Here is a 16,245-nt window from a genome sequence, read left to right on the forward strand (position 1 = left end):
TCACTTTGCAGAGAAAGCAGACCTCCCCCAAACACCAATTTTGTCGGTACCTTCTTCATTCTGGACTTCCCGTAATTGTGAGAATATGTTTCTATTGTTTACAAAGTACTGCTCCGTGCTATTTTGTTATAAGCACAAATGGATGAAGAAGGGGCATACAGAGGTGGGCAGCCCCAATTCTCACTCACACAAGCTGCCAACATATCAGGCTGCTTATATTTGCATCATCCGAGTCTTTAGAGGAGACAGGTGTCTACCAGGGAGCAATCTGGGTCCCTCAAGACCTCAAGCATCATTCCTCCTAGAATGCCAATGACTCTGCTTCTGGTCATAAGTCCCAGCACTGCATTTACACACTAATCAAGGGTGCAGCCATTTACGAAGAAATGAGTGGTTGCATGATAGATTAATCCTAGGATAAACACCAGGTTTAGAAGGACTTATTTGTAAAGTCCTCTTTACAAAACAAAATAACAAAACAAACATTACTCAAAATTGTAAACAAAATTAGCTATGAATTAAGATTGAGGGGGAAAAAGTTCATAATATTCAAAGATGGCAAATATCATACACATCACAAGACAGAAAAAAAATACTCTTTAAATCATTAATCACCTGATACATCTCCATAACAGGCTTTCCCCTGCACTCCCAGATGCACATTCTTTGATATAAGAACTTTTTATTCAAAAAAGTAACTTTGTCTTTTTCCGAACATAACTGATTAATTTTTTTTCATATTTTATTTATAGTTTTGGCAATTTTATTTCATCCTTATACTTGCTATTACTAGTCCTGCAGTTCTTTTTGAGATTTTGAAAAAGGCCTCAACAGAAGGTATTTCCTGTTAGAGCTATAAGCTTTGAAAACATTTTCTATAGAAGAGCTTCTAGTTCCCTAGATGCCACCTCTTCCTCCATTTGCACACTTCCATTCGTGAGGGCTGAAAACATAGTCATATCCCAGCAGCTCCTCTGGTCCTTCTATGCTGTGCTACCAGGCTGCTGTGCAAAGTGGATGTAGGGGTTTTCTAGAAAGCTTGACTCTCTCCCGAAGGATAATTTGGCCCTAGAAAGTAGGAAGAGGTAATGGACTTAACTGATCAGGATAGAATTCTTTTGCTTGTTTGTTAATTTGGTTGTTTTGGGGAGGGGGGTTGCTTGTTTGTTTCTCCAAGTTTCTTTTTTATTGGATATTTTCATTATTTATATTTCAAATGTTTTCCCCTCTTCAGGTCTCCCCTTCAGAAACCCCCAATCCCATCCCTCCCCCCCCCTGAGTGAGGGTGCTCCCCCACCCACCCATCCACTCCCTTACCCTAGGGCATCAACCCCCCATAGGCTCAGAGGCCTCTCCTCCCACTGATGTCCAACAAGGTCATCCTCTGTTACATATGCAGCTGGATCCTTGGGTGTCTCCATGTGTACTCTTTGGTTGGTTGTCCAGTCCCAGGGAGCTCCAGGAATCTGGGGGAACACTGTTGCTCCTCCATGGGGCTGCAAACTCCCTCAGCTCCTTCAATCCCTTCTCCAACTCCTCCATCAGGGACCCCACATTCAGTCCAATGGTTGGCTGCAAGCATATGCCTCTGTATTTGTCAGGCTCTGGCAGAGGCTCTCAGGAGACAGCCATATCAGGCTCCTGTCAGCAAGCACTTTCTGCCATCTGCAATAGCCTCCAGGTTTGTTGACTGCATATGGGATGGATCCCCAGGTGGGGCAGTATAAATCGATCTAAAATACATGGTATCTGATAGTCATACTAATTGTTAACTTTAAACTGAATTGTAATGAACAAATGTTCTGATTACACCTAGAGTTTAGTTATCCCACTTACTCTTCCTTTGTATTCAGGCAATTACAATAACTACTCATTTAATTAAAATTTAATTTCTATCTCGGGAGTTTGTTCTTCCCAAATCTCTTAATGTTTTAGCAGCTGCTCCCTGCCTTCTGCTGCCACCACAACTTGAAGGCAGGCAGAGGCAATGGAATAAGGCTTTCAGTTCTATGCAGCTTTCCTTCTAACCAAGACCTTTGCTAAAATCTGCTTTATAGTCCTCACAGTATTTTCTCATAATATGTCATTTGATCTTTCCCATAAAATTTGACATGAAGCATTAGAGCAGTATTTTGTACAATATAATAGTGGGACAGACATGCATAAGAGGAGAAGAAAGGGGAGAAGAAAAGGAAGAGAAGGAAGAAAAATCCACTAACTGAAAATTATTTAGCAAATGTCACAAAAAAACCTAAGTAAAGTATGTGAACTTTCAAATCACAGCTGATGGTTTTCCACACTGACCTATCCCTTTAAGGCAAGACAATGGGATGCTACAATGGGCACTGTTGAATCTAATCTTCATTCTCAACTTGTCTAGATATAGAATCACCTAGGACACATGTCTCTGGGGTTGTCTGGGAGGGTGTTCCCAGAGAAGTTTAACTGAATCACACTAAGTGTGATTGGTGCCATCCCATGGGCTAGGTCCCCACACTGAGCAAGAGGGAAAATAAGGTAAGGTAAGTGCCACCCTGGACTGACCTATTTGCTTCCTGATGGGACCATCTGCCTGGTGTGTCTGTTACCACCAATAGATCCATACTTTCCCATGCACTTTTTTTTATTACAATGGGACATACCCTAAAGTTGAGTTGCAATAAACTTATCCTCCTTAAAGTTGCCTTTGTACTTTTGTTGGGTATTTTATTACAGCAACAAGGAAAGCAAGTAATACAACCATCATTTGTTTTCAGAATGTCAAGACAAAGGCTTAGAAATTGAAATGTCTGGTGAAGCTTTTTAGAGGAGGTAGGATTAGTTGAGCCTGAAGGTTTAGACGGGATTTGGGTTTAGACAGGATTTTAGACAGGACACATTCCCTAGACAACAGGGAGAATCAAATCCTTGAAGGATGTTGGAATGCATGGTAAATAAGTATACATGATCTGCCCCCTATACCTCACCTTTCCTCATAGAGGAGCACACAAACATGCCAAATTAGGAAACTACTCCAAGCAAACCATGTACTTTCAAGTGAACAGATGTTCTAACTATCTTTGTCTTTTCTTTGCCCCTAAAGGGCAAGTCCATGGCACACTGCATTCTTGTTGTTTTGAGTATATTCACAAATGGGGGAAAAGTAGACTGCTTACTCCCTATCAGAGCACAGCTGTGGCCTGCTCACATTCAAAAGGGATGATGGAACAGCACAATCTGTAAGGATAGCTGAGGATCCCAGTGGAGCTAAGAATTGCCTTGATGTCCAGGAGCATTTCCACCCCTTTGGGAAATCCTTCTAAACCCTCCCTCCCTGGCTTCCTGGTACAAGGTCTAATAAATCTGCACACTTGGCTGAGACTGAGTGCCAGGCCTCATAATGGAATGATTACATGTGCTTTGTGTGTCAGAGACCTGACAGTAAGATTATACAGCACAGTGAAGCAGTCTTTGGGGTTTTGGCAGGGGAAGAAGGAGATAAATATGTGTCCAGGGGAGAAAAAAATGGCAGCTCACGGAATGTCACTCAGTCATTCAGCACAAACATATTAAGTTTAGGTCAACAAACATTTATCAAGGGCTTCTGCTGTGGCAGGCATTGTGCTAGGTACAGTGAATACTGAGGCACATGAGACACATCATTTATCCTTGATGCTTAGGAGAAGCCCACTAGAAAGGATGGCCGCATAAGGGATGGTCTCAACATAATTTGACAAGGGCAATGATAGGGTTTGTGACAGAGGACAATAGTGGTACAAAAGAAGGGTACTTGGCACAGCCTTGTATCTTAGAAGAGGCATAAGAAGGATGATATAGAGGAACATTTAGGGTCAATGGAGAGAAGTGAACTCCAAGATGAGAAAACAGCATGAACAATGTAAAGAAGTAGAAAATGTCCCCGCTTGAGTGAGCTTGGGTGGTAGGGAAGAGAAGAGGAGGGCATGGGCGTGAACTCCATGCAGCTTGGAAACGTGAGTGAAAAAGAACATTGATGCATTCTGAGAGGCATGCATCATTTGATAGTGTCTAGCAAGGACACTATCAAATAGGCAAATTCAGACTGCCTTCAAAGGGACTGTAATATAAATCTTCTTTCGAAAACCCTAATAAGTGACAGGTGTCAAAATGAGCTGGGGAAATACTCAGTCTCGTTGGAAGTGAGAGGGGTGGAAGCCAGCTTGTGACAGAGCAAGTGATGCCTGAGCAGAAGATGGCACAGTGTGAGAAACTAAGAAAAGCACAGAGTATTCTGTCAATCAAAGAGAACTCATCAATGGCTCAGTGAGGGTATGGACTCCAGTCACTTTCAGATTGTACAGGAACTAAGACTAACCAACCACGTTATGAAATTACCTTTTTACATATTTTAAAGTATTATAAAAATGTCTGAAATAAAAACTGGAGTCTTTGTACATGAGGTATTCTAGATTGTAGATGTATTTCCCTCAAAGGTCCATCTGGGACAGGAACATGAATTCGGTAGTCACCTAATAATGACTGATTGAAAAATTACAAGGAAGATGTGATAGTTGATGTTCCTGTAACCCCAGCAGCAAGCCACTGTCAATGACCAGCTCTTCAAAAAAGGAGAGAAAACAACTGTGGCTCTGAATCCAAGAGGAACTATAGAAAACTACAACAAGAAACTTAGTGTCTTGCACATTAAAGTTCAATGCAGCAGCATTTGCAACAGCTACATGTGGAACTGACCTAGATGTCCAACAACAGAGAATGGAGAAAGAAAACATAACTTTTATATACAATGGAAAATTCTCCAGCCATAAAGAAGAATGGAGCCATATCATTTACCGAAAAGTGGATGCAACTGGAGATAATTACATTAAGTGAATTAAACCAGTCTCAGTAAGACAAATATTGTATGTGTTCGTTCATATGTGGTTCCTAGAATATATATATATATATATATTTATGTATATGTATATATATATACACACACATATGTATATATATATGTATATGTGTGTATATATGTATATATATAAAATATTTTATATACATATATGTCAGATATATGTATGTAGTTATATATATGACATGAAAGCAGAAATAAAACTTTCTGGAAGAGCAGAGGAGAGACGGAATAGGGGAGAATGGAGAGGGTCCAGGAGCATGGGGGGATTGTGTTCAGTGTCTTTGGAAAAGTCTTTTGGAAGCCCAGTGCCCATTTATAATGGAAATACTCAGTGAAAACTAAAATTTATAGAAGAAAACAATACAATTGAACACGTGTATGAAAATGTCACAGTGACACCCATTATGTTCTATGACAACAGCTAATTTAAAATATGTAAAAAGAAGCCTACTATGCACAGGCACATAAAGTTCAGCTTCCATAGCCTATTGATTGGGAACAATACACTTCGAGTGGCTTTACAATTGATCATCAAAATCGGGACAGTTTTGTCTGGGACAAATGCTAAATTAGACAAGATGCCAGGGAAACAAGGGTGAATGAGGACAATCACAGCAAACTGGGACATACAGTCCCTGTGACAGTCAGGATATTGCCAGGAAACAAGCCACACTGGGCATCTCAACAGAGAGAAATTGATCTGAAAATTGGCTTGATCAGATGATAGAGTTGTAGCACTGGGAGGGGGCATGGAGGGCACCAATGTCAGAGTGAGGGACCAACGGTGTGGCTTGGTGTTATCAGAGCCTAAAAGCTCAGAAGGTAGACACTGCAGAAAGCATTCGACTGAGCCTTGAGAGAGGAGGCTTCCAGCGCTCAGAGTAAGAAGTCTAGAGTGTCTGGGACAAGGCATTGACCACTAAGTGACAGTAACGTAATGGGGCAAAGGAAGAAGTTGCAGACTGGAGCATGTTGGTGATGCTGGGTAAAGGCCCATTGCTATAGCAACCTGGACAGAAATGGGAGCAAACTGCCTTCTAGTCTCCTCTTCATGCCCCCTCCTGCATGTCTAGGAGTTTCCAGGACTCCAGTTATCGGAGAGCATAACTGATTAGCATTGGTGTGTGTATATGTGTGTGTACAATATTAAGATCTATCTGTCTATCTATCTATCTACCTACCTATCTGTCTATCTAATAGTATTGGTCTTAAAAACAGTCCTGATTTTGAGAATGGATTCTTCCCTAAACACTGTTTGGTTGAAGAGGTAAACTGGCATTGGAAGAGGCAGTTAATCTCTTTATGCCAGAGGCTACAAATGCCAGCACATCAGTCACAAAACCATAGAACATGTGCACTTCCCATTTTACAGATGGGAAATGGGAGTTTCAAGTGGATAAGCAGCTTGTCCAAGACTGAGCATCAGAAAAAGACAAAGTCAGGATGAGAAACTTCCTACATGGTCTCAAAACCCAATGTTTTCTACCATGTGTTGGTCTACAGGAAGGACGTTGTTTCCTCCCTGTAAGGAGACTCTGGACAGAGTGACTATATCTGGGCTAACCCTGGAAATCCAGGGCTAGTGACTGTTGCTGAGTAGTGGCCTCCTGAAGTGAACACTTAGGTCTAGGAAGACATCTATCCTTTGTTTCCATGCAGCCAGATTCAACACCTAGTGATTTATTCCTGTTGGAAATGACTTCACTCCCATGGGATGGAACCAGGACTTAGTCTGAATGAGCTGGCCATCTCTTGGAGGAAGCATCTTGCTATAGCAACCCACAGCTCCGTTGTTTGATGTGAAGGGTGTGTTTGTGTCTGTTTGCTCTTCCATGACTTTTGGTGTCTTATAAAGTCAACCTTTCTTGACAAGGTGACAATTTTTGGATAATGGACCATTCCAAAACAATTGCAAAGGCAAAAATTACTTTTTGGCTGAATCAAGTCTCTGGGTTTAGCTGGCAATGGAAGCAAAATGTACTTGTATTTTCTGGAAATGCTGACACTGAGATAGGACCTTACTGAGGAATTCTTCAAGGCCCAAGGGAGCTGAGAAGATAAATGCTACCAGGCGGCTTCGAGTAAAATTCAAAAACAATACAATGTCAACTTGAGATCATAGGAGGCTGCGTTGAGTGTGACAGAATGCAAGGGCAGCGACTTGGTCTCCAGACAAATGAGGATGTGGGTAATGGGTGATGGCACTACAAATGCTTTGAACGAAGCCTGAAGGGAAGGAGTTGGCTCTCCCTGGCCTGCATCCCCAGCTCATCACCAAGGAAGAAGGAAACACAGGCCTGGGTTTGGCAGCATGCCCTCCCCAAACCCCCTGTACCAGACTTCACAAGGTTTCCCACGAAGCTTGGGAGGGCCAGGTATGGGTTTCTTCTGCCATGTCAGTGTTCTTGAACAGACAGCTCTGGGGCCCTTTTGGTAAGTGACTTGGCTGAAGCCACACTCTTGCCAGCATGGCAGCTGTTACCACTTATACCAAGAACATCTGGCCTGAAGATTGCAGTAAAAGCGACACTTGTCTACAGAAGAAAAATGTTGAAGTATACATTTTGGACATGAAGAAATAAGTAATGACATTTAATGTTTTCATAAAGCTGCTACAATGAACAGCAATCATCCAACCCCCAGGCGCAGGCATACTTGCATCTGTGCATCCTTGTGTGCCTACAAGGAGCTCCTCACCAGAAGCATCATTGCAGAATGTGGTCTTGTCCTATTCAAACAGAGTAAACAGAGGCCATTGGTGAGCCAGCCCTCCCTTCAAGATTTAAATCACAAAACTGGGGAGAGTGTGGTGAATTCAAAGGCCACTCACCCATTGCAGGGAAAGCTGGTTTCCAGTTGCAGCTTTGTTGCTGGATGAGTCATATTTTGGGCATCAAAATTCTCAACTTTGAAATGGGAATGTCAAAGATGATAAGTGTAAGTCTCCCCCCAGCATTTTATATACAGAGTTTTAATAGTGGGAATTCTACCATTTCTCTGCTTAAACATGATTCTTTCCAGATACGCCTCTTAAAATGCGCAATCCCCTGATGTGTTGATGGCTGCCATCCCCACCTCCCTCAAACTCCAAATAAGAAGGATGGTTAGAGAGATGCAGCTGAATACACCAGGCTCTTAGATGAGAAGATACACCCAGGGAAAGAGAGACAATGCCTTCTGGACCCTACCCAGACCACAATACCCTCAGACACTTTTCATAGCTAGGCTCTCAGTTCTTTGCCCCAGTTTAGGCACCTTCTACATTTGATTGTAAAAATATGAGGTGAAAGAGATGGAATGCACTCACTGTAACTGACTTCCTTTTTGTTGGTAGAGCATCAACTGGCAATGATATAATAAACACTATGAGTTTGACAGAGATCTGGAGGATCCAAGAGACAGCACATTTACAAGCATGATTTCCAAGGCATCAATCCTTTGCATAATCGTAACACTGCTAATTAGCAATGCCTCCTAAATTTAAAAATGATACTGTGCCAAGATTAGTATGAGTCTTAACAATGCACAGACATCAATGTCTTACATGTAACTGTGTTAAGTGGGTGCCTCCACCAAGAATCTATGAGCCAGTATGCTAGGATGCAGGAGGGAGGGTGGAGCAGGTCTCATTGTTCACAATTCCCATTGAGCTCTGGCTCATCTCTGGCTCCTACAAGTTTAGAAGCCTACCATTTCTCACATAGAAGTTTCTGATCTTTCTCAGGGACTCTTTGCTCCAGCAGCCTGAATTCCAGGTACCAGGGATGGGGCAGGCCCCTTGGGAGAGAGCCAGTCAGGTTGATGGTCAAGTGGCATTGACTTGCTGTAGGACAAAGTATAAGTGTGAGCAGGTTTAGAGTACATACTTCTCCAAGAATCTTTGTGTTGGTTTTTTTCCTAAGTGTTAGTATTTTTATTTCTCCTTCCTATTATACTCTAGAAATGGACAATGAAGCGGGACTAATGCCTGGGCCAAGGGATTGGAACGATTTGTACTGTAATGTCCGAGCGCCTACCTATGGCTACAACGCTTGTACTGTAATGTCCGTGCGCCTACCTATGGCTACAACGCTTGTATTAACATTCAGATTCTGGAAAAGTAGGTCTGAGACAGCCCATGCTGATGTATCCCTATCATTTGCCAGATAATGCTGAAGTTCCTAACAGACCACTATGAGACCAGGGTGTTGCCATTAGGAACTTGGCTTTGGTATCAAACATATCTGGTTTGATTCCTAACTACAGATTTTCCTAGCTATGTAACTTCAGGAAAAGCTGTATACTATCTCTTCTCAGATCCAAAGGGAGAAGAACCACCATGCTAGGTTTCTTAATTTGCTTAAGAGAATTCACCAAACTCATGTGGGACTGGAGTGCCTGCCCAGCTCCATAAAGAAGAGAGTCTGTGTTGATACTGCCCTCTGGGGCTTCACTCCACTTCTAGAAGCCGGCTTTGTGGTCTGGACCCAGCCACCACTACAGCCACAGCAGGGCCCTGGTTCTTACTTGTTTGCCAGTAAGAAGAGTGACCTCCCGCTGTAAGCAGCACACAGAGCAAACCTGTTTCCTCCAGGGACCTTGTATCCAAGCTTCATGACCAAAGTCACTCAGCTGGTGTTAGCGACTGGGCTTACAGGCGTTTTCTGTCTTACTGGGGTTCCTGGACAGCTGTACCAAAGCCATTTTTATAAACAGTCCCATAACCACTGTGTGTGTGTGTGTGTGTGTGTTGTTGTTGTTGTTGTTGTTGTTGTTGTTGCTGACTGGGATTTTATTAAAACAAAATTGGAAAGTACTGATCACCAGATTGCCATTCTAAGATTGCTTCTTAGAATGTGGCTAGAAACAAACCTGGGTGTACTGCCTCTAAACAACACTCTTCCACTAGTAGGCAGTGGAGTTTTCGAGTTGAGGAACTTAACAACCTTTTGAAGAAATCCATGTTCAACCTTTTTCTTTCATAGAAACAAGATAGTTGGCAAGAGGTATAAGATGTTGCCAGAGACAGCCGTGCTTTTTAATCGAGTTAACTTTTCAATCCTCAGGACGTTCTTTGGGAAGACCTGTGTGCCTGCAGGACTGTGGAGGACCCATTCCAGGAACATCGATGCTTGCTAGTGGACAAAGCTGTGCTTGTGTGCTTGGCGGGCAGACTCTGGGGCCCACTTCTGGCTGCTTGAATCCAAAGTGCTGAAGATGTGACCTGGGGATTGCATTCTGACAAACTCCAAGTGAGTTAGCCTCAGGAGATTTTTAAGAAGCATTTTCCTAAGTCTTTAACATTAGCTCTCAAAACTCTCACCTCATTGAACTGCTCTTGGCTCAACAGCCAGGTGTTAGGCCATCACTACTTATCATGTCTTTGGTGCCAAGCTACTGAAGACTGGCATATCCTGTGTTAGACAGCCTGTGCTGCGGACACCCCCAAACAGTGAGTCTTTGCCACCAGTGCAGCGTGAGCTCTTCTGTCATCCCTGTGAGCCTCGTGGTCTTTTACAACTGTCCCTGACTACCAGAAACTTAAGATGAACACTTCCCATTACAAGGCATGGCTCTTTTCCTTTATGTAAATCCCCTAGGACATGTGTTACAGTCTGACTATCTAGAAAATGAAATTGAGACTCCTGTAGCTCTTTTATCTATAATATACCAGTTACAATAATTAGTTTTAAGGTTTTTTTCTCATTTCCTTATTGCTAATCTATCAAGTGCAAACTAATACTTAAATACACCCAAAGAGCACAACGCATCCTTTTGGATAAAACACACACACACACACACACACACACACACACACACACACACACACACTAACATATTATCTTTTTTATATTTTGTATTTGCTCAAAGTGTTTGAGCAGTGGTTTGCTCTCTAGTGAAAAGATTCTCTGTAGGAAACTGGGTTTGCTATAAGCAAATGGATTTTCCTGGAGTCATCAGAGGAAATGTGGCTGTTTGGAGCTGGTACTCTGATACCAGTTTAGACCATAGAGAAGGGATGGTTGGTTTTTGTGGATGGTTAACATACTGAACTGAGTTTTCCTTATTCAGTGTTCTCAGTTCTAACCTGATGCCCATATCTACCCAAAGCTGGTATTCAAGTTCAAGTCTCTTGATGGAGGAACACCACACGTAAAACACTGCACCAGAGAGGATGATTTCCAAGTTTCAGAGGGCAGCAGCTTCTCTTTAACCTGGGTCACCACTCTGGTGGCCTGGCACCTCCTCAATATGGCAGCATGGCCTACAGAAGTTTCCCTGACATAAACACAAAGGAGACCCAGGCACGTGGTCCCCTTCCACTGGGTAGGTAATATTGTTGAAGCACCAAGATTAAGCACTTTGAGGTTTTGAGTGACTGGGGCAAGAGCTGCACATATGATAGTGTCCTGAATCATCTAGCTGAGGTCAAATCCCTTGGCATCCTTTCCTGAAAGTTGAAGATGAGGAAGACATGGCTACACTCTACTCCTTAGTGGGGCAAAGGTAAGGCTAGGTGCCAGGAAGGATGGATCTTCTTGATCTGGAGCAGGGCAGAGCATTGATCTTTTCCTTTCCAGGGCATGTCCATCTCTGCAGTGTTGCTGTTGTTGTTTCTGTTGGTAGTGGTGTGTGTGTGTGTGTGTGTGTGTGTGTGTGTGTGTGTGTGACTTTCTCAATAATTTGCTCCAAGGAGTAAAGTACCATGATCTTTTAGACCTTGTGTTTCTTTTGTAGCTTGGGGACTGTCTAGAGACTTGTTTTCATAGAGAATCTTAGGGTTTCTGTGTCCAGATCTCTGTCAGAGAGCCTGTGTGTGGATAACAAGAAAAAGAGAGGGTCCAATTAAAACACTTTTGGAGAAGTCAACAATGAAAAGGGATGCAAATAGGAGAGACTAAAGCACAAATAGCTTCAAGAATTTAGGGGAAATGGTTCACGGGAACAGATTCTCTTCCCGTTCCTGTGCTTCCTCAGAGTCCAAAACAGACCTGTGAGGAGGATAATGTGCTCCAGGGAGAACTGAGCCATGGTGAGAGAGTAAGAAGGAGGTAACCTCACCTCACGGTGCCTGGACAGAAGATACACACCCCAGTCCATCCCTGAGAACCACAAATCTTCCCCCCAGATCTTTGTTCATAGTGGTTCCCAAGATGAGAAGGCACTGGAGGCAGAAAATGCTAAAGACTTCAGATTATTAAAATAAATAAAATCAGAAATGTCTGATTTGATGCAAGGATGCACAAACCTTCGAAAGGGGTGGGGAAGAATTCTCCCTTCTTCTAGAAGAGTAAGAGTGCACGTGATTTTAAAAGAGTAATGGGAAATTCCGTGAAAACCACTCTGGTAAAAATAAAAAAAAAAAGGGATAGCTGAGTTCTTGGCTTTTCTAGGAAAGGAAACTGAGAGATGTCGCTTCCTCGCCAGCAGGGGGAGCGTTTTCTTCATGATTGCGTCGGGGAGCTTGGTTTAAAAACTTCGCAGCCAGACGTTTTCAGAGCCCCCCAGCCGGAAATCGCTGTGCAGGTAACAGCCCTCCAGTGTCTGGAAATGTTTAATTACCTCGAGCACTCCTTCCTTCGGTGCCCCTTGCAGGTCCAGTACGCAGCGCTGCGGGTGTGGTAGGTGATTCTAATCCAGGGTTCCATCCCAACTGCACACAGCTCAACTGCAACAACTTTTCTCCATCTTCTCTTGCTTTGTAAGACACTGGGTCTTTTCTGATGTGCTCACTTCCCACCTTGGAGGAAAGAACATTTCAGTTCCACCAGAGCGCAGGTGTTTGTGTGTCAAAAATGATTCTAATCACTCATTTTAAAAAGCTCTACTATGCCCTTCGCCCATATTTTGCACAAGTCATTATCTTTTCATTTTACCGAAGAGAGTATGGCCAGAGTTCGTGCAATCTCTTGTGTATATTCGTGTTTCCTTCAAAAAGAAACAAAGACAAAGGTATATATCCACGTAGATGCCCTGTTGTGACGTTTAATAATTAGAAGATGCTTAGACGTTCACAAGGAACTTAGGATGCGGGAAACGTCTGGGAAAAGGGTGTTCGCTTTCCCTTTCAGTTTGGGGACCGTAACTTGCCTGTCGCTGTCACAACAATAAACATCGACCTTAGCCACGGGCTTCTGTTCTCTAAATCCTGGCTACCTTGTAGATTTTCAGAGGCTGTAAGGTCTCAAACTTGTACATAAGCTGCATTGCCTACCTCTGAAATTTAACCCCTCCTCCTCCGAGCTGGATTTTGACCCGATTGACTATAATGGTTCCAGAGGAACTATTGAGCCATTACAGTTCATCATCTCAATGAGCACACGGGTAAAGCTAAATCCCCTCCCCTCGAGATTTAAAGGTTCCAATCTTGCATATGGGGTGGGGTGGGGGGGATAATGAGAAGACTTCCCTCAAGATGTCCACAAAGTAGTTGCAGGAAAGTTTGCTGTAAAAGCGACACTTCGCAAATATTAAGTAAATTCCACTTAGCAGAAAGAGATCACTTTTGTGTATCTGTGGAGAGGTACTGGGTTCAGAAACAAGCGGAGACCACCCAAATCATTTTTAACTCCAAGACAGGTTGTATCTTTTCTCTTCTGATTGGCAAAAAGGGACTGGGGTTAGGACAGGAGGACAAGTAGAGGTCACTATCACCTGGGCTAAGCCTGCGGGGTGCGGGGGAGGGAGCCAGGACTGGCAGCCACAGTAGTGTCTGCGAGGCTGAAAGGCTGCACTCCCTGTGGTTAAAGTTTGGGAGGAGTCTCCTGCAAAGCTGGGGGTCGCGCTTTGGCTGCACTCTACCAGGACCAGGATGCATCTGGAAGCAAGCACGCAAGGGGCCCAGGGCTAGAACTCTTCTTTCTGGAGTAGAGACCCTTTCTCCAGGTGATCAACTCCTGCAGAATCTGGAACTTTTTGGGCGTCCCTCCTGGAGCCAAGCAGCAGGCAGTGGCCAAGGGAGAGACTCAGAGAGGAGTAACCCGTAACCGCTGAATCTGGTTACCCTCTGCAGGCTCTATGCATGCCTAAACTATAGTCTCAGTCAGTGGAAGTTCTGAGAGACGGAGTTTGTGGACCCCAGCAATGAGGCGTGGGTGAGATAGGAGTTTCCTCTTCTTCACTGGGCTCTTGGGCTGATGTGACCAACAGCACCTCTGGGTACAGACTGTCTATGTCATGAAATAGGTTTGAAACACGACATCCTGGAGAATTTTAAACGAATCTAACTTCTTCAAAAAATGCCCATGTCTTCCTAAGTACTCTGAACCCTGCCCTCCATCCACTAGTTTCTGTCCAACCTAGTCTGGCCAATTTCTCTTAAACAGTTGGGAGAAAGATGCCAGCAGTTGCTCTCCTTAGCACAAAGTACAGAATGGCTGGCAGCTTCCGGGGCTACTGGGGCGTCTTCCCCCAAGTAACACCTAGAAGAAAACAGGACCTTGGATGGCCTCCAGGACATCTGGGAGCCATGCTTTACATGGGGTCGCTCACCAAGGGACTCACAGTGGGAGGGAGCACTTCTAGCAGCTGACCCAAGAAGCAATCCCTTAGTAACCAGGGATCTAAGCCCACTGAGGTGACCTCAGTCCCTGGGTACACAGCTATGCACAGTCCTGTCCTGCTTTGTTAACCAACTCCCTGGAAAGATCTGAGAGCCAAAGCCTGAGCTCCCAACCTTGCTTCATGCGCCTTCTGAGTCCTCTCATTTCCAGGACTTGCTTGAAGGCCAGGTCAGTTTTTCCAGGTAAAAGCAGAATTAAAAAATCTGCTTGCATATTCTTCACCTGGAATCAAAGCACTGTTCCACCAATGTAGGTAACCTATTCTCTCTCTCTCTCTCTCTCTCTCTCTCTCTCTCTCTCTCTCTCTCTCACACACACACACACACACACACACACGCACACACACACACACACACACACACACCTGGTGGAGGAGATGGGAGATGGTAAGGCTACTTTTTTGAGAAAGCCAAAAAGAATGATGAAATAGAGGACTGTGTTGCATGGACTCCTGGGGGATAAGGGGCTAGTGCATATATGTCTCAGGAGAGTCTGTACTTTTGATGTAGAGTTGTTGCTCTTCTCAAGTGTATATTAGCTAATAAGCAGAGGTTTTATTTTGTTTAACTCTTTTGGGAAATTTTGGCCCTTAGCATGGAAATTATCCAAGCTTTGCCTACTATGGGAACACATTGAGCCTAAGTGGAAGGAAGTCCTGGGATTCCTGACTGGATTTTGTTGCTGTGTCCCCAGCTATTGGAATGGGGTGACCTCAGCTCCCTCTGCTTCCAGGATCCTGCTAGTACTGACAGCTGCTAAGATTCCAGGCACATAGGCACACTTATGTGGGTCTCTTACTTGAACAGTAACCAGTGGGGTGCTGGAGGTGGGAGTGGGCTCCTGAGTAAACTATAGCCCTTTCTCTTGTTCCTTCCCTGCTCTAGCCAAAGTTAGCCAGAGTCTGGAAGCTATGTTCCATTCTAAAAGTTTGCGAATACCAAGTCTGTTTCAATTATGCAGGTGGGAGGAGGGATGTGGCCCATCCTCCATCATCACTCCCTATATTAGGAATCAAACTCCTGCTACCTCAAGAGATCACATGGGATCAGTCTTGCACAGTAAAGCTGAGGAGTAGGTGACTCTTCCAAAAGGACTGTTTCAATGTGTGAGAGTGGCACCTACTCCCCAGGAAGTGTGTGTGTGTGTGTGTGTGTGTGTGTGTGTGTGTGTGTGTGTGACAAGAGCCACTCTGCAGTAGTAACTTTGGGGCAAAGTCAGGAAGTCAGAAAACCTCACCATCTTCCATGAAAAAGCCAGGTAAGGCATTCCAGAAAGGTGGTAGGGAGGAATGACAGCTGACTGGGGTCAGCCTTAGGTCAGTTCCAGGGATCAATAGTAAAGAGGTATTTGGGGCTGTGTAAGAAGCAGACAGCAAGGATGTAGTTGTTCTAGGTCCCAACTCCCTCTACAAACTCCACCCAAACCAGCCCCGCAGGCCCAGGGGTCCCAGTGCCTTTAGCTGCTCTTTAAAACTCCCATCCACTCTAAAAAGAATATGTGATTGGAGCTTTAGAATGGAATTCCGGGGAGGTCTGCAGTTCAAGTAACTAGCTCTTCTTCTCCTCATACGCTCTGCCATGGACGTTTCTGTGGAACTCCACACCCCAGAGTCTGTGGTCAGCCATAGGCACTCGGATGTTATGGCTCGCGCAGTCAGTAATCTCTGTCCTTCCGCACCAGGAACCAGCCAGCTCTGCTAGAATCGCTGCCCAGGTCTCAAGCACTATTTGGTGTCAGGAGCGCTGCTCCACACCAGGAGTCTGTCACTTCTAGGAGGAAATCTTAAGAAGAGCGGCAGCGACTTTGTCAGATTACAAATTGAGTGTATGC

The 16,245-nt window shown here is 44.1% G+C and overlaps 1 long non-coding RNA gene across 1 annotated transcript; it reads right to left on the reverse strand.

Moving 5' to 3' along the window:
* Positions 1 to 7,445: 7,445 nt before the first annotated feature.
* 1700022H16Rik (RIKEN cDNA 1700022H16 gene) lies at positions 7,446 to 12,795 on the reverse strand. The gene is made up of 4 exons (NR_045488.1): positions 12,730 to 12,795; positions 12,416 to 12,593; positions 7,704 to 7,779; positions 7,446 to 7,601 (listed from the first exon to the last, which is right to left on the reverse strand). It is a non-coding gene; the product is annotated as an RIKEN cDNA 1700022H16 gene (long non-coding RNA).
* Positions 12,796 to 16,245: the final 3,450 nt, after the last annotated feature.

Source organism: Mus musculus, chromosome 12 (genome assembly GCF_000001635.26).
Source record: "Mus musculus strain C57BL/6J chromosome 12, GRCm38.p6 C57BL/6J".
Classification (NCBI taxonomy): domain Eukaryota; kingdom Metazoa; phylum Chordata; class Mammalia; order Rodentia; family Muridae; genus Mus; species Mus musculus.